The sequence below is a fragment of the Heterocephalus glaber genome, unplaced genomic scaffold, assembly GCF_053883595.1.
Source record: "Heterocephalus glaber isolate CG9 unplaced genomic scaffold, H.glaber_assembly_v1.0 deba00001460, whole genome shotgun sequence".
NCBI classification, from domain to species: Eukaryota; Metazoa; Chordata; class Mammalia; order Rodentia; family Bathyergidae; genus Heterocephalus; species Heterocephalus glaber.
This window is the reverse complement of record NW_028258307.1, coordinates 10,642,126-10,666,275: the sequence shown is the minus strand read 5'-3', so window position 1 is coordinate 10,666,275 and position 24,150 is coordinate 10,642,126. Positions and strand designations below refer to the sequence as shown.

The following is a 24,150-nucleotide window of genomic DNA, read 5'->3' as shown; positions in this document are numbered from 1 at the left end:
GAGTGAATAAAAGAGTGAGTGAGAAGGAAATGGAGAAAATGGACATATAACTTTTAAAACAAATTAGCTCCAAGGGGAAAGGGATGAGAGAGAGGACAGAGAGACAGAGAAAGAGAGAGACAGGAGAGGAAGCGAAGAAGAGAGAGCAATAATTGGAAAGATATCAACTCATCAAAACATATCACAGATGTTTAAATTTAAAAGGTATTACAGTAAAAGACACATTGCCATTAATCCCCCTCAAAATATTTTCCTTTGCTTCAAACACACATATCCCATTGTACTTGCCACTTTATCAAGTAGTTTGGGAAGTCCTTTTTTGTGAGTGTCTTTAGCTGCACTGTTGTAGCATTCTCAATGTCCTGAATCGATTCAAAATGTTTACTTTTCCAGGTCATTTTGACTTTGGGGAAGAGCCAGAAATCACTTGGTGCCAGAGTCAATGAATAAGGTGAATGAGGACACACTGTAAGGTTTTTACCAGCCAGCCATTCTCAGGTGGCACTGGGAAGCAACATTCACCATATTTTTGATCATGCCTAATAAAGACATTCACAAAAGAGGACTTCCAGAACTGTTTCAGAAATGGTAAGAATGATGGAATAAGTGTGTTCGATGTGAGGGAGAGTATTTTTAGGGGGCTAATGGCAATGTGTCTTTACTGTAATAAATTTTTACAATTTAAAAATTCACTATATATTTTGCCTACTTCTTGCATGTAACAGGTCAGAAGCCCTTCAAACCTGTTCAGTGGCCTCAGCCACTGATGGGCATCTGTCCTCCTGCTGGCTCCCCAAGTCCTGCTCAAGCTCGCTGGCAAGTGGGTGGGAGCTAAATCAACCATAGGACCTTATCTCTTTGTTTCATTTGACCTTAAGTTTTGGGCTCTAAATGACATTTAATAGATTATACTGCAACCTTTTCCCCATTAATAATAAGTATCTAGAACTGGAAAGAATAAAAGACAAAAGGAAAAGTGGTGCTTATTTACTAAGAGCCCAAATATGTATACACAAACACACGTGTTTATACATGTACATCATTTCATATCTGCATCTCTTTCTTTATTAACATAAATAGTAAACTCTGCAACTAAGACCCGGTCTCCAAACTTATAATTTGTAGCTCTGATCTGTAAGCATTGCTACAATGCAGTTGATGAACTCCTGATTCCAAAAAACTGTGAAATCAACAGCAAAGCAAAGTCAGCCTTCTGCAAAGTTAGCAAACTTGATGTCTCACGTCACAGACATTCTAATGAGGAAGAGACTGGTAAAGAGAAAGGAGTCGCACAAAATGGGAAACACAAGGAGCAGTTTGGTTCCATGCACACGTTTCACTGCAGTCTGGAACCTGTGACGGTATTGCTCCTGGCACAGCTGTGCTAAGGCTGCAGCTGCAGTCTCTGGCACTCCTGAGTGCTCCTGTCATATAGCTGAGACCAGCTGATCTGCAAGCTCGGAACTTCAGGCTGAACCTCCGAGAAATGGAATCACTGATTATTTGTTAAAGCTGCCATTTCCTGTTGCATAAAATCATGATGAATTTAAAGTGTAAAACCCTTAGATGACCTCCAGGGAGCTCAAAGCTCTGCACACAAACCATTCTTTAAATCCTCCTGACATCTCACTAACACTCCTGTGAGTGTAGACAGCTATCATTATTATTTTAGAGGTGGAAGGACCTGAGTCCCCAAGCCACCATCTTTATAGCCTAATGTAAAATAATTAATTAATTACTCTGCCACCCAGAGTTTTCACTCCTACACATGATTTTAAAAGCAAATGTAGGACAGATGGAAAGGACCTGCATTTTGTCATATTGGTCAGATGCTTTCTGGATGGGTAGAGACACTTCTGGATAGGAGGCAGAATGCCCAGTTCAGCCCTACCTAGGTATGCAGCTCTAGTGCATCCTTTTGTGTACTTAAGTTCTCTTGTTTGGAAAAATATAATCAAAATTCTTAATTCAATGTCATTTGTACATCCTGTTCCCACTACCGCTTACCAACTAAAATAGCTTTGGAAAATCACTGCTCTTTGCTGGTCTAAGTTTCTCAAATGTAAGTAAAATGGAGGTGAAACCTTATCACGCTCAAGGCAGCCGCCCTGAATGCCTCACCTCTTCTCCCTGTAGCCAAAGTGAACTTTTATAACAACAATGACTTTTGGAAGAAAAAACTTTATTTTGTGCAATCTGAATTAATTATGCCCTTGTCCCAAGTTGCATGGGGCAGATTACCTGTCCTATTTCATTTTGGAAAACTCACTACAGTGAATGGTTCTTTTCCATGAGATTGAGTGTATCAATCACTGTGCAATCTCGTGCTCATTACCTTCTGACAGTGCCTCTGGCTTTCTTTTGCCTACTCTTCCCTTCTCCCTAATGCACAGGCTTCTGGAAGGGAGCAGAGGAGCCTGTCCCCTCTGAACCTCTCAACAGCCTGCCTGCTGTTTGCATTTTTCTTTTCCATGGTTGGGAAGATGATTCTGACATCACATCCAGTATCGGTACTATGATGTACTCCAAATACTATGCTAGAATGTCAGCTTTGGCTTGTAGAACACATGAGCCCTTTGTTGTTCTTGTCTCTTTTCTAAGAAGTATGATCAAAATATACAGTTGAATTTAAAGTTTTAAAAATTATTGTAGTAAAAGACATATTGCCATTAACCTCCCTAAATACTCTCCCTTGGATAAAACACAATTATCCTATTGTTTTCGCTACTTTCTGAAGAAGTTCTGGAAGTCCTCTTCTGTGAGCGTCTTTATGCATTGTGATCAAAAATAGAGTGAATGCTGCCACCAAGCACCATCCAGTGAAAAGGCAGGCTGGTAAAAACATCACAGTGTGTCCTCATCCCCCTTATTCAAGAGACCTGGCACCGTGTGACTTCTGGCTCTTCCCCAAAGTCAAAATAACCTGAGAGATTGATTCAGGACACGGAGTCAGCCACAGGAGGACTTCCAGGACTGCTTTACAAAGTGGCAAGAATGATGGGGTAAGCGTGTTTAAAGCAAGGGGAAATATTTTGGAGGAGATCCATTGTAATGTGTTTTTGATGTAATAATTTTAAAAAATTTAAATATTCATCATATTTTTGATCATATCTCCTACCTCTAAAACTTCAACTATACACATCTCATATCATCTCTCACAAACCTAGCTTTTGGAAATATGAAATGCTTACCTTCAGATACTGTCTTGCTATGGTCTGACCCTGGATCCCCAGCCATGGCTGCATTAACCAGGCTGAGTCCACCCTCCTCCAGAAAAAAATAAACACCCAGCTCCAGTGGACAGGAAGCTGCGGGACAACAAAGAGCAACTGGTGATACTGAGAATGAGAACAACTGAGTCTGGAATTTTAATAAACGTTACCCATGTTACAAAACCTTTTATATCTGTTTTCTTTTCTGTTTTCTTAAACATTCCTGCTTCAGGTTCTGATGACTACAAAGACCTCCGTGAGCGGTCTTCCTGTTTCAACATCTCCACAGCATCACTCATGATGTTCTGAAAATAAGCAACTGCAAATCGCTAGTGTTCCTCCTGCCACATTCCAACCATCAGAGTGCTCAGATGACAAAAGGTGCCCGAGAGGTAACCAGCTCTCCGTCTTTCCAAATATGCATCCTTAGGCTGGGTAAACCCTTGGTAGAGATGGTGTAGAGAGCTGGACATAACCTAAGACACCTAGATTTACGATCCCACAGACCCAGGGGACAATGTTTATACAACTCTCCCCTCCTTTATGTTTCGCTCATATCCTATATTTTTGATGGTGGTGACAAGGATAGAAGCTAGGGTCTATGCATGCTTAGGTGGTGCTCTACCACTAGGTACATCCCCAGACTGATCTTATATTTGGGTGTACTGCAGATCCTCCTGAAAACTGTAAGCTCTTACAGAACAAGGAATAAGTCTTGCTTATTCTGTACATCAACAACATAGAGGACACAGAGTCATACTCAGTTTCAATTTGAGCTTCCTCAGTAACCTATCCTAATGCTCCTTGATGTAGGGGTAGGGAAGAAATTCTTAAAGGCCCTTTTCTTCAAGGAATATACAATTCTCATTGGAGAGAATGAAAAACAAAGCTTAGATAGAACTTTTTCAAAAGCCCAAAATAATAACATATTCAAAACCATGAGGAGAAGAGAAAAAGTCTTAAGTATTCTACCAAAATACAGCCTTCTAAAATTTTCTGTAATTCCCCACTTCCCTTCCCCCAAAACCAAAGCAACTGTTTTGAGGTGCTCAGATGTAGCATCTGGTCTTCCTTCCTTTCAAAAGTCTAAATTTAATATAAGAATAAAACTGAAAATATATTCAATGATACATGAAAATAGAGTAAAGCTTGAAAAAATACTTGATATTAGCAACCACATGGCTGGATACAATATTCAGCTGTATGGGGGAATAATAAAGCAGCAAATTCTTAGAGAACCAATCCCCAGCCCCTTGCATTGTGGTGGATGGTGACACATAAAGGAGAAAACACACCCATCATGACCCTTCAGAAGCTATTAAGCCAGGGGTCTGGAGAAGATTAAATGAAATCTACCAAGCACTTGGCAGGACTAAAAGCAGAAGGAATAGGAAATTGAATTAAAAATGGAAAAGCCCCAAGTGACCTAAACTCTCTCACATATGTCTAAAATGTACAGGGAATGATAGTTTAAAGGGGCATAAAAAATGCCTGGGAGAAATCAAATAATAATCATGAGCCATATATTAGGACTAATCTTACTTTTAACAATATTTTTTCCTCTTCAGATTGAGTGGGGGAGTTTGTTATCCAAATAGCCCTAGGATTATAACAATATATTTTGTGTATACCCATTGCACTGCACAATATTTCCTCCCTGAAGAAGCTCTGAATCCCTGAAAGCTGCGTATATATATATATATATATATATATATATATATATATATAGTAGCTGACACATCCAAAGGTGTTTTCAGGTTAAAGCAGATAAAGACACAAAATATCCAGCCAGAACCAGAGGGAGGAGTCACAAGGAAGCATAGCAAAGCTTTAAAACCATCTCCGGTGAGGGAAAATATAAGGGATGGGTTTTAAATTAATTTTAGTATTTTTAATCTATTTCCAAATTATAACTCCTGTGCCTATTACCAGCATGTGCACTACAACATTAGAAAAAAATGGAAAAGAAACATTGTCTCCAAAATTTAATTTTAAGAATGATTAGCAAAATTTTCCAGTTCTTTAGAAGCCTGCAAAAAAAACCCTTAAGGCTATTATTCCAACCTCAAAGAAGGATTCATCATCAACATGCCAAGTAAACTATTTTCAAACTGATGGTACAAAAGAACTTTGTAATTTGCAACTTCTGTTTCAATAACAGCAGCAAAAAATGAGATAAAAGTTGATTACTAATTAAACCGGACCTCCTGCCATGGGTGATTCAATGGCTGAGCTCTCCTGATTAGAAAGAAAGTTTAGAAATATACACATCTATACATTCATTTTCTTTTTTTTTCTTAAATTCTTTTATTAGTACATTTTAGGTATACAATACGATTGCATTTATCATTGGGTGCTTGTACCTGTACATGATGTATCTTGGTTCTTATTTTTTCCCCATTACCTGTGCACCCTTCACCTGCTCCGCCCTTCTCTATTTACATAGATCTCATTTCCATTTTATTTTTTCTTTTCTCATAGTTTTTCCTTTCCCTCTTTTCCTTTCCTCTTCCCCTCCCTTCACTCCTTTGTCTTTGGACCTTTTTTCCTATTTGAAATTATCAATTATTCATGTTAATCATTTTAACCCTTGTTTACACTATCAGTTTCTCACACTAGAGAAACTATTCAGTATTTACACCTGTGTCCTATTTATTTCACTGAAGAGTATGTTGTTCTCTGCCATTCTCCGGCCAAGGTGCCTGCTTTAACCTCGACAGGCCGACAGTCCTCGCAGTGCCCCCAGCCTTGTACAGACGAAAGCCAGTGACTGAGTAGAAATCAGGCCTCACCGGAACCCTGAGCAGAGGGTGGACAACTACTCAGGAACTCAGGAAACTCATGCGTCAGAAAAGGTGACTCATAAATAAACCAAAAGAATATGGCTGCACAGATAGCAGAATCTGATCAGATAAAACAGTTTAGGGAATTCCGGGGAACCTACAATAAACTTACAGAAACCTGCTTTTGGACTGTGTTAAAGACTTCACAACTAGAGAAGTAAAACCTGAAGAGATCACCTGTTCAGAACATTGCTTACAGAAATATTTAAAAATGACACAAAGAATAGCCATGAGATTTCAGCAATACCATATTCAGCAGAATGAAGTCCTGGCAGCCAAAGCGGGACTTCTTGGCCAGCCCCGATAGAGAAGTCCCAGTGGCTGAGCTCTGGGTGAAGGCTGCCGTGGCTGTTGCCCTGGGAAAGAGGACTCATCAGGTGGAATCCCTGGAAGTGGTGGGCACCATGTTGAACCATCTGTCATGACTATTTGGCAAATGGAAACCACTGCAAAAACAAAATTGCCTCTTCCCAGGAATAATCAAAATAGAGGATCTTATTGTTCAGTGAAAATAATAAGGTACAACATTAAGGTTGAGGCCTTAAAATTCAGTAGCTTGGTAACTTAATTAGAAAAATAAGCCACTGTTTCTTCAACTGTGACTGTTAATTTTAAAGCAAAATATGTGTTAAATCATGTAAGAGAAAAACATTACTGAAAGTGAAATAAATGGCAATATCACTGAAAAAAAAAGAGTATGGCCTCAATATGCATCCATTTAGCTATAAATGACTCTAGTTTCTCGTTCTTTATGGCTGAGTAGTACTCCATTTTATTAAAAAACCACATCTTTTTTATCCAGTCTCCAGTTGATGGGCACTTGGGCTGTTTCCAAGCTTTAGCTGTTACAAACTGTGCCGCTATGAACATGGGCGCACATATATCACTGTGGTATGATTCTTTTAATTCTTTGGGGAAGATCCCCAGTAGGGGAATAGCTGGGTCAAAAGGGACCTCTAGCCCTAGTTCTTTGAGATATCTCCATACTGATTTCCACAGTGGTTGCACCAGTCTGCACTCCTGCCAACAATGGAGCAGGGTTCCTTTCTCCCCACACCCCCGCCATATACATTCATTTTCAAAATCACTAGGCGATTTAAATGTGCATTTCTGCAATGAAATTTTAAACATTTAAAATTATTTAGCTGACGATTAATAGATTAGCATTTAAATGGAGACTTTAATAAGTGAGGCAAAAACAATGTTCCAAGTTAATTTCTAGAAATTTAAAAAGTAAACGTGGTTCCAACTGCAAGGCTGAATTAGTTCATGTATTTAATCTCTAATATACCACTATTATCATTAAAGCCAAAATATTCAACAAGCACTCACAATTTAAAGCCCTCAGAAAGCCAAGCTGAGACAATGTCTTCAGCTTGATAAAGAATATCTACAAAACCCTACAATGAGTGTTATACTTCATGCTCAAATACTAAATATTTCCCCCAAGAGTAGGGGGAAAAGCAAGGATATTCATTCTCCCAACTTTTGATAGACTGAGTACAAGGATGTCTAGCCAGTACAGTAGACAAGAGGGGTAAACAGGTTTGAAATGAAAGTTTGCAGACGACTTGGTTACCTATGTAGACAATCTCAGGTAATCTACCAAAAACTCCTAGAACAAATAATTGAATTCAACAAGGTCAAAGGATGCAAAATGAACATACAAAAATCAAATGGGTAGTGTAAATCATGGACTTCGCGTGATCACCATGTGTCAGTGTAGGCTTACCCATTGTAACAGAGGCACAGGTGTGGCAGGGGGCACTGGGGTGCGGGAGGCTGTGCACGTGTGGCAGGGGCAGAGGGGAAATCTCTGTACTCCTCTGAACTTTGCTGTGAACCTAAATTGCTATAAGTAAATGAAGTAGCAAGAAAAGAAAAACCAATTACCTTTCCCACATACATGGACATTGAAATTAAAAATACAAGTGCATTTACAATCATTTATTTGAAATATGTAGGTATACTAACAAAATATGTACATGACTTATGTGCTGAAAACTACACAACACTAACAAATGGAATCATGGACTGGAAAATGTATTCATGGAGTGGAAAATGACTTAGGGAATATATATAAGTTCTCCAAACTGATATACAGATTTAATAGAATTCCTATAAAAATCTCAGCAATATTGTATTATATATGCAGGCAACATTATTTTAAAATATATATGAGAAAGCAAAGAAATGAGAACAGCTTAAACAACTTGAAAAAAAAGAATGAAGTGGAAGCAATCTGCCTACCTATTTCCAGAATTACTGTATAGCCACAGTAATCAAAACTGTGTGGTATTGGCACATGGAACAATGGTACAGAACCAAGAACCCAGAAACAGATTAATATGCCAAAGTGATGTTTTAAAAGGTGCAGGAGTAACTCAATGGGGGGAAGAGAGCCTTCTTCCCACCCCCACCCCCCAAAAAACATGATACTGGGCTGCAGCAACTGAAATCTACTCCATAATCAAAGAATAATAAAATAAAATAAAAACCTTAATTGAAGTGTCATATATTATACAAAAATTAACAGAAATGAATCACATATTTAAATGGAAGTCATTAAACTTACATTTCTAGATATTCTATATTTAGAAAACATAGAGGAAGGGGCTGGGGATTTAGCTCAGTAGTTCTAGTTCCACTGCCTGCCACGCAAGCACAAGGACCCAAGTTCGATCCCTGGTACCAAAAAGAAAAAAAGAAAACATAGGGGAAAACCTTTGGGATCTAAGCCTATAGACAAAACATTCTTCCACTTGGCTGCAAAAGCATGATCAAGAACAGGAAAAGCTGATGAATGAGACTTTATCAAAATTAAAAACTTTCAGTGTAAAAATGTTATGAAGGAGAATGAAAAGATAAGCTAGCAACTAAGGAAAGTATTTTTAAACCACACATGTGACACAGGACTAGCCTCTGGCATCTAGAATATACAGAGAACCCTACAGAACTCGATAAACATCCCACACACACAGCACAATTAGAAAATGGGCAAAAAACATGCACTGACATTTCACAACAGTGGGCAATCAGCCAGGGGTCTAAGCCAATAATACTGGCAGAAGAAAGATAATTATGCTCTGATTTAAACATCATGCAATGTGAACAGGTATCAAAACATCTCATGGCACCTCATGAATAAGAATAATTTTCATGCTTTTCTTACCAGTTGTAAAATAAATTTAAATAAAGATGATTTTAACAAGGATGTGACAATGGATATAGAGAGAAGTGAGCTCTATATTGAATGCAGGGTTGAAGGACGGGAGAATTTAAATGGGAAAGTGAAAAGGGAAAAGGTTGACACACACTCTTAAGTGTGTGACAAGTTTATTTCCTGAGCCAGAGACGGAGGAGGTACAGGCATGGAGTAACAATGAGCAGTGCTTGGTGCAGGGCAAGCTGGAGATGACAATGAGCCCATCGGGGAAATGACAGGGTCTGCATCATTCTCGCTGTCAGGGTTTTAAGCGTGCCTTCTGTCCTGTCCCACTGCTCCCTGGGTGACTGCACACCGGCCTGTGGGGCCATCTCTGAACCACTGAGCCCAGCCAGCTCACCCCCCAGGCCTGTCTGGACTTCTCACCACCTGCAAAGCTCCTCCTGGATTCTGGCTGCCCTGGCCACCTTCTTAGCTGTTTGACCTAAGCCCAAGTATTTTCTCCTGAAGGACTCTGAGCTGGTCAGAAGCCAGAAACTAAATGATCACTTCTTGTTTCATTTTCTTTCCTTTTCTGAATTAATTTTAATTGTATATATTCAACATGTACAACATGATGTTTTAGTATCCATTTATAGTGAAATGACTACAACAGTCAATCAAATGAATATACCTCACATACTTGCCAAGTTTTCTGTATGTGTGTTAAAAGCACCTAATATTGTCTTAGCAAACTTTCAGGTAACAAAACAATGTTATTAATTATAGTCTTCATGCACATTAGATCTTTAGATTTATTTATCTGACATAACTGCAAGTTTGCACTTTCGACTTTCATAGAGAAAACTATCCCTAAATTATCTCGTTATTCTCTCATTTCTTGTCTGCCTTATACTCTGCCAGAACTTTGGTGCTTAGAACTGCCCCTGGCAATGCAAGCCACTGAGTAAGTACTTTTTGACTGGAAGGGAAAGAGGAACAGAAGAAATTTAAACCAAATTTCTCTATCACGATCATTGGGAGGATTGGTAAGTAGAAGAATGTTCTCTTAATACCACACAGCATAACACAACCAAGACTGTCCTGTGTGTGTGTGTGTACATATATATATATATATATATATATACATACATATATGTGTATATATACATATGTATGTATATGCCCTCCAGATCTCAGGCGGTCACAGCCCTACCGTAACTACACTAGGCAGACCACACCAGAGGTGGGTAGAGATACGTGACGTGACGCAGCCATAGCTATCCTTGAGGAAGAGGTGGGAAGAACTGAATCTGGAGAATGGTGACTGAGAATCCGGTGGACTGATTCCATGAGATGGTGCCCTCCACACCCCTGCTGGGGACAGAGGGATGTCTAGGGCTTTAGATCACAGAAGTCCAGTGAGATGCCATTGGAGGGAAGGGGAGGCCGGGGAGAAATGTGTGAAGCAGGTTGTCTAAGAGGAGTGGGGTGAGTGGCTGACCAGCAGACCTCTCTCTGCAATGAAGGAATACTGAGAGAATCAGCAATTGGATGGTAGAAGTTACAGAGACACACACATGGGGTATCAGGGCCACAAAACCCTAAAGATCACAAACTCCTGCTAAACCATGTCTCTGCAGTTGTCCCAGCCCTGAAAAGTGATTGCTCCTGGTTCTCAAGAGATTCCTGCCTTCTGTGTATAATATCCAAGCTCATCACATCATTTGGGAGTTTACTCCTTGCTGCCCAAATAATCTAACAACCTAAATATGCAATCAGAAAAACTATGTCCTATCTAGTCAACTATGCTCCTATTTGTTAGATTATTTCTTCCATTAAGTTTATTGGTCCATTTTAGGTATATGTTATGATCACATTCACCATTGGGAATTTGTACCTGCACATGATAGATCTTGTTTTTTCCCCATTCCCCTTCCTTCCTTGCACCCCCCACCCCTCCCTATTTACAAAAACTTCGGTTAGATTATTAGAGAGATGTTTCAGATGATTATTAAAAGAACTGTATGGAAACAGGGGACATGATATTTATAGCTTCTACCTCTCCTCTAGCTCCCCAGACTCCTGCCACACCAGCTCACTGTGCAGACACATAGATGACTACATGTGAGTTCACAGTTTCTGGCACCTCACATGGGCTTGCAAACACTTGTTCTGAATAAGTGTTTGTGCTGTGATCACAACTGAGGAGAGACCATTAAGCAGGGAAAACAAAACACAAAAATGAGAAATTTCCATCTTGTTCACATGGCAGGCTGGGTACTTTGTAATCAGATCTCTTCTTACTCACTATGTGGATTGCCCACTGCAGCCAGGGTGCCAGAGGTGCCAGAGGTGCTACAGCTGTGTCTATGTGGCCTGCTGCCTTCTCACCCATGGAGCCTTGTTCATTCTGTTCCTGTTACCTGGGACACCTTTCCCCTCCCTGATCTTTCTCCCGGTGCCTGAATGATCCATAGGCCTCCTCCAGCATCAGCTTACAATGCACCCTCCAGGAGGCTGCTGTGGGACCTGGTAAAATGTCCCTGGCACCCCTCACAGTGCACTCAACTCTCTCCATCTCCACTCACCTGTGCCCAGACCGCAGGTCACTTACAAAATGATTGTGTCCCATCCCAGGCAATTATGCTAAGGCCACAAATAACATAAGTCATCTGTACATACATATCTTTTTCTGGATGGTAAATTCTTTACTAAAGAATTTTTACCTTTGTTTGTTGGGCTCTCATAAGTTTTCAGTATTTAAAAATACACATGCATTTTGTAATAAAATGCATAACTCTTGAATGATTCTATATTCCCTTTCCTTAAAATAAACATCTGCCATGGAAAGATGGAGGACCATGTTTCCAACATGTCCTTTTAGGCTCATGTCAAACATTGCTTTTGGCAGTTTCTATTTGAATCTCATAACATTTGGCAGAAAAGGTCTTGAACTACCAACAAATACTGAAACAGAGACAAGACATGCTTACAAAAGAAGATGAATCTCTGGCATGGGTGGATCTTATTATGGCAAGTTTTCCTATCCAAGGAGATTGTCTATTTTTGATGGGAGGTAAAAGAATGAACAACAGGAATCCATTTTCCAAATGTTCTTGATTCTGACAAGAATTTCATTCCAAGGACCCAAGAAAAAAAAGAACAAACACAAGAAACACTCTCTCTCTCTCTCTCTCTCTCTCACACACACACACACAAAAAAAATTCTCCGAAGCTTATTAGCTAAGCCCAAAGGAATGCCATTTAAATTCCCTATAAAGAAAACACTGTCAGTCAAACTAGAGCTGTGTCATTTAAGCCACAATAAGAAGGGATGTTCATTTCACAGGAGATGGAAGCTGAGTTAGTGGCAAACGGATCATTAAATATTTCAGACAATAGTCTTAATGATATGGTTCCTTGTGACAGTCTCCTAAGTCCCAGATCTCACCACCTATTTTCTTTCTTTCCTCCACAAAAGCTTGCTGTCCTCCCCAGGTCCGGAATGACTCCCTGTGAAATCCTGATGGAGTTATAGAGACAAGAAACAGTGATTATTTTGTGCAGAATAGTTCTGAGGCTCTGTGCAGAGGAGCAAAACACATTTACGTCTCTCCTTATGAAGGCAAACAGGCTTCTTCTAGCCATTTCTTCACCTTTCCATCATTTTTACTTAATTACTTACCTAAGACCTCTTAATTCGATTTTTTAAAGAATAGCTGTTATTCAAAACAAAACAAGAAGAAAATGAAACTTCTAAGTTGCTTTAATTGCATAAGTGACTCTAAAATAGGTGGGTTAAGTTCATAAAAGTAATATTGTAAGCATTTTAAGGAGCCCATCTCTAGACTACTATTCTGTTCCAAGATAGTCCAATTGGTAGTCATATTTCAAGTAATGCAATGGCAAAAAGGTATGAGCTATTTCAAGAATATTTACCTGCAGGTTAATCATTCAGCAGCAAGCAAGAAAGCATGGTCTAAGCAACTGGAAATGGCTTTCAATTGTGTGTGGCTCAAGTCTGAGAATTTTGAAAGCAGTCATCTGCAAATGCAAAAGGTACCCCAGATCATAACTAGATTACAGTTAAAAACATCCCATCACTATATTCCAAGGTTCAGTGAAATTTACAAACTGTTAAGAAAAATGAAATACAAGCCTGTGCACAAAAATGTTAATGCAGCAAGCCAACCTCAAGCTTTGTAAAGACCTACTTGTGAGGTTGGCCTTGACTGGCATCTGGAACTCCGTTTGTAAAAAGTTCCCTACATGGAGAAGAAGAGTTCTCTAACTGATAAGGTTGTTTTTCTGTGAGTAGGTTGTTTGTACAAACACTGTGCTTCATAGTGGACACCTGCTTTCTTTTTGAGAGCCTGAACCTCAGCAGGGAGTGCTAAGAAGAGAATGTTCATGACATCTCCTATTAAAAATCCTAAACCTTGGGGCTGAGGATTTAGCTCAGTAGTTTTGCCGCCTGCTGTGCAAGCACAAGGACCCAAGTTTGATCCCCAGTACCAAAAAAAAATAAATAAAAATCCTAAACCTGGCTTCTTAAATGGGCTTCACTGGGCAAAAACACTGTATTATGTGGTCGAATTTTTCATAGTAGGAGTTGGTACATTCTGTGTGACCATCAGGAAGCTGCTGATAGATTCCTCCAGACTCTTCTACCAGTGTCTTTTCCCCTGGCTGTCACTGTGTGTTCTTGCTATCTCTCTGCAATCAGTCTCATCTGTAGATCCAACAGCATTCTGATTCTGAGTCCACCTAATGAATCACTAAAGGTGCAGTGTAGTCTTGGGAACTCCCAAGCAAGGCCTAAAACATAGCATTAGCTCTCACTGGCTAAACGTAGTTTTTCTAAAGGGGGAAATGCAGTGCCAACGTTATATCCTGTTCAATCAGTTTGGAGTTTTAGGATTGAGATATAAAGTTGTTTGTTCTCCTTTCACAAAATACATTAAAACTTGATCTGCTAATGCCACTGGCTTTCTATTATGAAGACATACATTACAACTGTTTTACAAGTTTCTTCCTGGGTTTTTTTGTGGGGGGTGGCTGCTATTTAGTTAATAGGAAAAGAATAGTCTGTTGACCACAAGGACATGGCTGTCAAACTGTAAATTTAGACAGAGCCCAAATAATCTACTCCTTGCTAGAGGCAACAAAATAAAGCAGAGCAGACAGCTGGAATATGTGCTGCCACCATGGAGCCTAGGCTTTTATTCCTCTAATTCAACCTTAAGAAAATACAATTTAATAGAACTCACCTCCACTTTAAAAAAAAAAAAAAAAAAAAAATATATATATATATATATAGTTTAAAAGATATGGGGGAAAATTAGTATTGAATAACGTTTATTACTGAAACATTGGACATATTAAATGTGAAAATTCGGATGTTTAATAAGAATAAAACATTTTAATTTTTTCTCCAGTAGAGAAGTATAATAACTATTTAGCTTCCTGGTTATTATGGGGGAAGAAAATCCTGTTTTGTTTTTTAACTACTTCAGAAATACACAAAACTAACTCCTGAATGATAAGCATTTGAATGAATGACCGTCTTGGTTTTTCACCTCGCTGATGTTAAAAATTCTAGAAAGGATCTGAAACTGGCTTATCCAAATATTTTTTATATTTCTCAGAGAAATGTGAAATATGGCCCCACAGGTATGCTGAAGAAATGATTCTGGGGTGGATTAATAAACCTTTAGCCACAAAAGTTTAAATGATTCTTGCACCAAGTTTTGACTTTACAACAGTGATCACCACCTTTCCGGGAAACTATGCACAGAGCACCTCTCTAAGTAGAAACTGTGACTGCAAGAAACAAAATCATCCACTGAAAAGACAACAAGGAAATAGAGCATAGTTCATAGAAGGGATTTCTGACACCTTCCCTTTCAGCAAGAGAAGTTTTCAAAGGCTGAGTGGGAACCATGAGAGAAGCCAGTCCATTCCTTCAGGCATCCCATTCTAGGAACTTTTAAGGTTCATCTGTAATTCCCCAGGCTCCTATGAGTAGCTCTGAAATGTGGCAAGGCCACTCCCATATCACCTACACCTTCTTCTTCAATGAACTGTTAAAATCGTATTTCTGGACTTGATTGAGTCCCTCCTGCTCCCAGGGAGAAGGCCTGTTCGCAACAGCTAGATGGCCACCAAAGTTGATCTCTCTCTGCTATCTATAGCAGGATCTAGAAGATCCACAGGGATGAGCAGAGATGAGATGAATGAAAGTCCAGGATAAAAGTTTTTTATAGAACAATTAGCATTTAAATGAAGATTTAAATCTGCAGGTAAGCTTCGCATGGAAGGTGAGGTTGGGAGAATTTTCTCAGACTTACCTTGGAAAAGTAGCCCCTTCCCTGTGATGGATTTCTTTGATAATAACTGATACTGAGGAAGCATAAATCACTATCATTAATTTGGCAGATAAATGATTGGGTGGCAAATTTTCCAAAAACCAGGATTTTTTTTTTTTTAATTTCTCCTCAGTGCCTAGTACAGTGCTTTAAACTAAGTACTCAATGAAATGAGACAATTAAAAAGATAAGGTATTTCACTTAGCATAATATTCTCCTGGTTTACCCACATTGTCTCACAGTGGCTATAATAAATAATATCTTATATATTTATTTCAAATTTGCTAAAAATAGATTTCAAAGTTTTTCACCATAAAAGTAAGTATCTAATGTGGTGAATTTATAAATTAGCCCGATTTCACCATTCCACATTGTAAACAATCAAATGATCACATTGTACCATATATATATATAATTTTTTTAAATATAGATAAAATTAAAACATTTTAAACTAAAACCAGATAATTAGTAAAACAAAAGAAAATTTTCTTCAAACAAATGAAGAAAAAACTCAGAAGAAAGAAACAAAATCAAATTGTCAGGCTGTATTATAATATGCTTTTGCTCCCATGATTCCAGGAAGCTAAGAGTGGAAGATTCTGGGAAGGGCTGGGGAGAAAAGGATATGGAAGTTGCTGTTGTTTTTCTAAAACAGCAAAACAAATCACCAAAAAGATAAACAAAGCACACAGTCTTCAAATTGCAAACACTGCTATGGATATGATAGAGTTTGAAATCCAAAAATTCCAAAAATTTCATATACATAGTTGTAATAGTATGTAGATCAAATTATTTCCATATTTTTTCTTAACACAAGAAAAATATGTCACAAAGAAATAAGGAAGGGCTCAATATATTTTACATATTTAATTCAACTGCACAAGTAGATTTATTAGATAAGCTCAGTAGAGTGGAAAATATTTAGTATGCTTTACCTAGCTTCTATATGCATATATTAAATATATTAATTTATTAAATCAATATATTAAAATATCAATATATTAAAACAGTCTTTCATCACATTTGATAAATGAGTTAAACATGGCTTTAATGTATACCTAGGTGTTCTATTCCAATATTAGGATTTTCAGTTTTCCCTTCTCAATATGGCAGCAAAATAACCATATGCCCACCTTATTCCCACTCCACCAATCAATTTCTGTGGAAGCTATCAGCCACGCACATCATTAACCTTCGTTCTTTCTAGCAATCATTCTGTCTTTACCTCTATGCAATATTAAACAACTGGGAACATGGATCTCAATGGGACTGTTAGAGACCTGTGCCTTATCACTCTTAAACAGGAAATTGTGGTTAAGAATTAAGAGTGGGTTATAAAGCCAACTAAAACTTTCTTAACCAACTAAGCATTAAATAATTTAGAAAGCAAGCACTTGGAATAGCTTAACAACACGCAGCCACATAAATTCTAGGTCAGGAGTTTCATGTATGTTGTCCCCTCTGGGATTTTCTCATTGCTGGGAATGAAAATGTTCCTGCATTTGTAATTCAAAGGAGGAGAGGCGTATTTTGGTTCACAGATTTTAGAGGCTCCAGTCCGTAGTTGGCTGGCTCCAAGGCAGAAAGGGTTTGATGGAAGAGCCTGGACATAGGACAGCTGCTCACAGCATGGCACCCAGAAAACTGAGAGGGAAAGAAGGAGCTAGGAAGAAGAACATGCCCTTCCATATCACACTGCCAGTGACCTCCCTCTTCAGACCCTCCCCCAAACCCAAGCACATTCAGCTTTGAATGTATCACAGAATCAGTGGATTAATCCACTGATTATAGCACACTCACGATCCATTCACCTTCCAAAATATATACCTCTGAAAACATGAGGATTCTGGGGGTCATTCTAGATCTAAACTCTAATACCCTCCCCAATAATTCCTGGGAATGCCTGAAATATAGAATTACTACTGTTGCTGTGGAGTTCCAGGAACAGAAGTGCGATACACAAAAACTAACCTAGATAAAACCTCTACAGTTTCCTATGTTTCCAAAATCCTGGTCTCTTAAAGTTTTCCACTGGCCCCTGAATCAGCAGTACTTTGGACTTTCTTGATTGGGTGTGGTTCTGGCCCCAACTGTGAACCATCTGAGAAACTATGGGTCAGGGTGACCGTGGTCTAAGCTTGGCTTCCTGCTCAACCTCAAACTTTTAGGAAAAGAGGAAAAGACAAGACATCTCTGTTTCTCCATGTGATGCTCATTTTCCTGCATGGCACTCACTGCTCCTTATTTTCTGCAATCACTTTTTCTTTGCAGGACAAAGTTACACCCTTCTAATACTCTTTCTTCCTAGGAAGGCATCCAAGCATCTCTTGCTGTGGAGTTCTTCTCAATCATGTGCGTTCTTGAATAACACCTGTAGATGTAAGCAAAATATTTTTTCCTCTCTGTGTTAGTCAGATTTCTGTTGCTACAACAAAATACATGAGAGAAATCAACTTAGGGGAGAAAAGGGTTTCAGAGGTCTCAATCCCTAGTCACCTTGGGCCTGTGGTGAGGCAGAACATCATGGTGGAAGCCCATGGTGGAGGATAGCTGCTCACCCCATGATGGTTGGCAAGCAAAGAGAGTGAAGAAGGGGGAATTCTAATACACCCTTCAAGAGCTCACCCCAGTGACCTACTTCTTTCAAATAGACTCCCACCTCCTAAAGTTTCCAACAACGCTTGACAGCACCATCACCCATGGACAGACCGAGCCCTCAATGCATGAGCTCCTGGAGGACAGTTAAGATCCAAGTAGGAAGAGTCTGGGCTGGGTTATAGACTGTAGAGAATGGCTTAAAACTGGCATTTCCACACAGTTTCCAGTCTAGAAATATGACACTGTGATGTACGCCAGATGGCTCATTTTGTATACTTTATGTGTGTTTGAGATGATGTTGGTGTTTCTGTGGATACTGGGATTTGAATCCGTGACTAAGTGGGCACCGTTCAATGGACTGAGGGTTCAGAGAACAAAAAGGCAGCGAAAAATCGACTTTTCCATTCTTCTCAAGCTGGGATACCTTATTTCTCCTGCATTTGGACATCAGAACAAGAGGTTCTTGGAACTTTGGATTTGGATTGAGAGTCACACCATCAGCTCCCCTGTTCCCAAGCCACTGCACACCTCTCACCAGGGAACTTTCTCCCTCTCCTCAATACCCTGAATATTTTTTGGCTTATTCTCTCATTTTGGTAGAGCCGCTCTTCCAGGAAGTTCCCAAGAAAGGGAGCCTGAATGCTCACCTGCTGAGACCTTTCCTGTCTGTCTGAGACTATCATTATTCTACCCTTGTGTCTGGTTGCAGTGTGGCTAGGGCCAGGACACAAGGTAGGAAATTATTTTCCCTCGGATTTAAATAGAGAAGCTATTCCTCAAGGCACAGTTCTTTTTCTTCTAAATTCCACCATTCTGTTGAGAAGTCAGAAACTGGTTAGCCTCCTGAACCTTTGTACGTGACCTACTTTCTCTCTGTGAAAACTTTTACAAAAAAAAAAATTTATTCACACAATTTATCACGTATGTTATGAAGGTGGTCTTGGTTCCATTCATTGTGCTGGGCACTTAATGTATTCTTTCCACAAGGAAATTCATGTTCATTTCTAGAAAAGTATTCACTATTATTTACTTCCTTGCATTTTCTTTGATCTCTTACTGAAACTCTTGGGATTTTAGATTTCCTGAAAGGATGTTTTCACTTCCTTCCCTTTTCTGTTTTCTACTACTGTATTTTCATTCTATTTTTCTAAGCCATTTCATCAACATTCCAACTCTTCACTGAATTTTTAATTTCTGCTACTCTACTTTTCCAAACCCTCTTTCATAGACACAATTATTTTCTTTAATCTCTCAAAGAATATCAAATCTTTGGCTATCTATCCTGACACCTAAAATAGCTGATCTTATGTGATATAGTTGGGTTAGAACCCAGCTATTTCATGAGGGGACTGAAAATGTCTTTTATCTTTATTTGGTCAGTTTCCCAGAAAACAATTCTGTGGTTCTAATCCAGGAATGGAGGAAGTTACAGCTCACTGTCAGAGTTCTGGGTGCTCAGGAGGAAGACAGCACCATTCTGAATGTAAATTCTCACATCAGACTCCATCTTCTCTACAGTGTCTTACCCATATTGTCACCTGAATATTTCATCTACATTTGTCATTTCTAAATCTGAAGCATCTCTGGGCTAATTTCTCCAGGAAACACCCCTACCAGGAGCACTCATCCAGCCACTTGGGATGCAGAGGTTATAGCTGCTCCTTCTGCAGACCTCCCACCAGCAGCCAGTTTCCACCCTTCACACCTGGCTCCAAGTCCACAGCCTTTCTGGTCCTGAGCACAAATCAGGCAGCTCAGGCTGGCTTCCCTCTCTGTGGGCAATTGGCTTTCACTTTTCTCTCCTCTGTTAATGCATTCCCCACACATACATTCGTCTCCACCTTGCAAAAATTTGTTGAAACCTTCATCCACAACCCTCAGAGCCCATTTTCTTTGTCTATATGGGTTTGCATTTTTTTAACTTTACCTATCATTTTCAGTAATCTTAGGAAGAAGCAATGATAAACAAATGCATTCAAACTGCCATATGTAGCTGTAGGTCCAAACATCTTTTTCTCAAAAAAATTCAAGTCAGAACACTTGCCGAGAGAAATCCCTAAAGCAGAGTATCATTGCTATAGCTTAGTTAGCATTTAAGAATAACTTGGCAAAAGTATTATACTCAGTTTTTGAGTCTACAAATCCAAATTTATAAGTGATGTGGATGGAATTTAGATCAGATTTTAAAAAGTAATTAGAAGATGTGGGAACTGCCATAAGAGGAAGAGCTGAACAAACAGATAATATAACAAAAAGAAGGCCAGTGGGGATTTAGTCACGCCCACCAAGCAGATGAAGGGTCCTGAGCCTTCTCAAGATGGCCCACCCAACTTCTGTTTCCCCTCCAAACAGAATAAGAAAATGGGCTTAAAACACAGCATAAGGAAATTACACTGCCAATGAAGTACGTTAAATATTAGCAGGGGAGAGTGTGGAATTTTCTCTTCTGGAGCTATATTAAAAGGAAGAATGGTCCATCTCTTTGAGGTAAAATCCTGCACTATGACATCTCAAATTCCTTCCAGCTGTGTATTTCTTTCCCTTCCAATAAACCTGCATGCAGAATGCAATCACTGCTATACCAAGCTTCTTTTTTTTAACCTTTCTAATAGAAATATTCTAATAGAATAAGACAGATCATTCCTAAAGCAAATTTAATTCAATTTCAAGATTCACATTTGTGGCCAGGCATGGTGGTGCACACCTGTAACCCCAGCACTGTAGAGGCTGAGGCAAAGAGTATTGCCATAGTTCCAGGCCAGCCTGAGCTACATAGTGACTTCAAGGCCAACCTAAACTAAATAGTGAGACCCTGTCTCAAAAAAAAAAAAAAAAAAAAAAAAAGAAAAAAAAAGTTCACATTTGCAAGTTCCAATGTTTCAGGGACTTTCTATATATTAAAAGCATGACTATATTAAAAAATTGTGGGAGTCACTTAGACATTGAGACAGAAGTTAGTATTGCTGGTGTTTTAGATTTTTCTTTGCAATAAATTTACTTTTAAAAAGTATGAGTTTCCTTGTACAAAATAGTCTCATGAAATTCAAGACCATTTATAGTGAAACAGAATTCTAGTGAGATCAGCAAGTAAAATACTTTTACTTTCCCACTCACCTGCCTGAGTGAGTAGAAGAGAGCTACTCCTTCCTGAAAGGATGCACTGACCAACAGCAAGGGGTGAGCAGCTGACAAGAGTCCACTGAGCAATACAAAGGCGGTGGGCAATGGATGTAGGATGGATGGGTGACTCACACATTGAGAGTACATGGCAAAGCCTCAGTCACCTATGGCTTCCCTCCATCACCTGCCTGATTTTTATGCTGTTGTTGTCAAAGAAACATAGGTTTGTGTGTATTTGTTTTTAGTGCAGAAATTTGCCTGACCTCATAACACACACAAGAAAAACTCCAGTTCGATAAAGACCTAAATGTGAGGGCTTTGTAAAGACAAAAGCAAGGATTTTACAAAAGATGTGAGATAATACCTCCTTGACCTTAGCTTAGGAAAAGATTTCTTAAAACAGACAAAGCACTAATCATAAACTCTGATTAATTGGACCACATTAAAATAAAAAGGACCTTCTGTTTATTAAATGATATCCTAAAGGGAGTGAAAGGCAAATTTCTTAGTCTGCTACAACATAATATCTAAGGTGGGTAATTTATAAAGGAGAGAAATTTGTTTCAGCTAATGATTCTAGAAATCCAAAATGCATGGCACTGGCATCTGCATGGATACTACTGAGGGTCTTGTACTATTTCATCCAGACAGAAAGCAGAGGGGCAAGTGAGCAGGTGTGAGTCAGGAAAAGGGGGGGGGCAAACTCCCTAGACAGCTAACCCATTTCCACAAGAAAGGCATTAATCCATTCACAAAGACTCTACTCCATGACCCCAAATTTCCCTCCATGCCCCACCTCCCGACACTGAGAAATGAGAGTTCCAACATGAGCTTCGGGAGTCACACCCCAGCCACAGCAGGCAGCCAGAGTGACAAAAGATGCACCCCCTTCCCATGGGAATGAAGCAAAATTTCATTTTGTGCCCTGCTAGTGGAGAATTGGCCTCTCCAGAGTGTCTGGTATTAAGGAATCCCAAGACACATGGCCTCCCACTTCACCTCACTGCCCAATTCCGGTCTCTCAAAAGCAAAGCCTGACAGTCAAAAAGTCCAAATCACTTACCTATAGCTCATGGCCAGCAACACCCAAGGATGACTGAGGCAGGAACCAGTGAGGAACTCTGAACTTTCCAAATAAAAAGAGAAGCATCAAGATAAATAAATGAGACCCTAAAGGTAATAGAGAGTTCAGGAAAAATCAGAAAGAAAGTTTATAAACCCAATCATTATTCTGAGAGCTGAAAAATGTTGCATCCCTAAAAAAATACTGCATCTTAAATATAGGACGTTATGGAAAAAATAATCACAGAGTAAAAGAAAATTATAAAATACCTATACACATATGCAACACAAGAAAAATTTAAAATCAATATGTTTGGAAGACAGATGAATATAGCAGAATATAGAAAGATAAGAAGACCATTTCCAGTTTATCCATTGTCCAATATGTAACAGGAGCCCCAGAAAAAGTAAAGAGAGAAAGTAGGAGAAAATTAGTAAAAGCAAAAAACAAAACACGAAAGAAAAAACAAACAGAAAACAAAAACACACACCTGAACACAACATGAGAGAATTTCAAAACCTCAAAGTCAAAGAGAATAGTCTAATGGTTTCCAAAGAGAAAGTGCAGATCACCTGCAAGGGAAGGAGAATTAGACTGACGGCAGACTTATCATCAGGAACACTGGATGCTAAAGATGATGAAGCAATGTCTTCAAAGCTCTCAGGAAAAATGAATTGATCTCTTCACCAAGTAAATATAATTGATATTAGAAAGTGGAAGTTCAGTGTTCAGGACAGAAGCAGATACAGAGAAGTGAGGAGAGAAGTTGAGGGGAGCAGGAGGATGCCAACATCCTTATCCCATCAGTCAGGAACCAAATGATGCCATCTAGGTAGGGTTATGAGGCAAGATATAAAACAGAACAATATTATCTATGTTACTTAAGTACAGGAACTGAAAGTTGTGATGCAACTGTATTGGGTAGAAAAATGTGGCAGGAAACCAGTAGACGCTGTCCAAAACTGATAATCAGGAAATAACAATGTGAGCACTGAACTCAGAGAAATGATGATAAGTGCCAGAAAAAGCAACTATGGAAGTTAATGGCAGTTCCCTTTGGCAGGAACGAATGGGGGTAGGTAGGGCTGAAACAAGGAAATTCTTGTTTTTATTGAAAATCATTCTGTACCATTTCACTTTTTACTATAGGCATGAGCTATGGTGATAAAATATTTAAAAGATTTTAAAGCATATATAAAATGAAACATAAGTAGGATTTGGTCACTGATCTGCTGTTTCAGCGATGATTGCAAGTGAATGGTAGGTGAGTGGGGCTACCGATCAAGTCAGTGCTCAGGGGAAGAGCAGACTGTGGGGTACATGGAGAGTGTGGCTTAGAACCTGCAGAGTTTGAGGTTCCCATGGCACAGGCAGGCAGAAATGAGTAACTGGGATGACTCAGAGGTACAGATGAAAAGGTCAAGGCAGAAGTTTGGGCTGGAGGTAACAGTTTGTCAGCCAACTGTCTATAGGTTAAAACCAAGGCTGTGAGAGAGACTGTCAGGGGAGAATATGTGGAGGGATTAAAGGAGTGAGCCAACCTTAGAGAAAAGCAATGTCAAAGGGAGAGGAGTGTTTGCAAAAGGAGAGCAGCAATGTCTGGTGCTATGGAAGCCAAGGGTCAGAGTTTGAAGAAGAAAAGGTGGACACTCTCAGATGCAACAGCATTCCAATTGCAAAGCACCATAAATCCCCAACTTATCAAGCTCAGTGTTCTCTGACCTAAGTATCTGAAATTTATCCAATAAAAATGAGGCATGATTCCTGACATATCTAATAAAAAATAAAACAAGACCTT

General features: G+C 39.2%; 1 protein-coding gene and 1 pseudogene across 9 annotated transcripts in view; one reads left to right on the top strand and one right to left on the bottom strand.

The window, feature by feature from the left end:
* Csgalnact1 (chondroitin sulfate N-acetylgalactosaminyltransferase 1) overlaps positions 1–24,150 on the bottom strand; it is a 316,784-nt gene that overhangs the window by 106,573 nt on the left and 186,061 nt on the right. The window contains exon 4 of one of the 9 annotated variants that reach the window (XM_087216876.1): positions 13,143–13,247. The exons of 7 other annotated variants lie outside the window; for them this stretch is intronic. The gene's annotated coding sequence lies outside the window, so the exon portion shown is untranslated. Of the gene's footprint in view, positions 1–13,142; positions 13,248–22,352; positions 22,376–24,150 lie in introns of those variants that run through there. One more of the 9 variants, XM_021261221.2, reaches the window with a different exon arrangement.
* On the top strand, positions 5,581–6,536 carry LOC147826902 (mitochondrial import inner membrane translocase subunit Tim9 pseudogene; annotated as a pseudogene).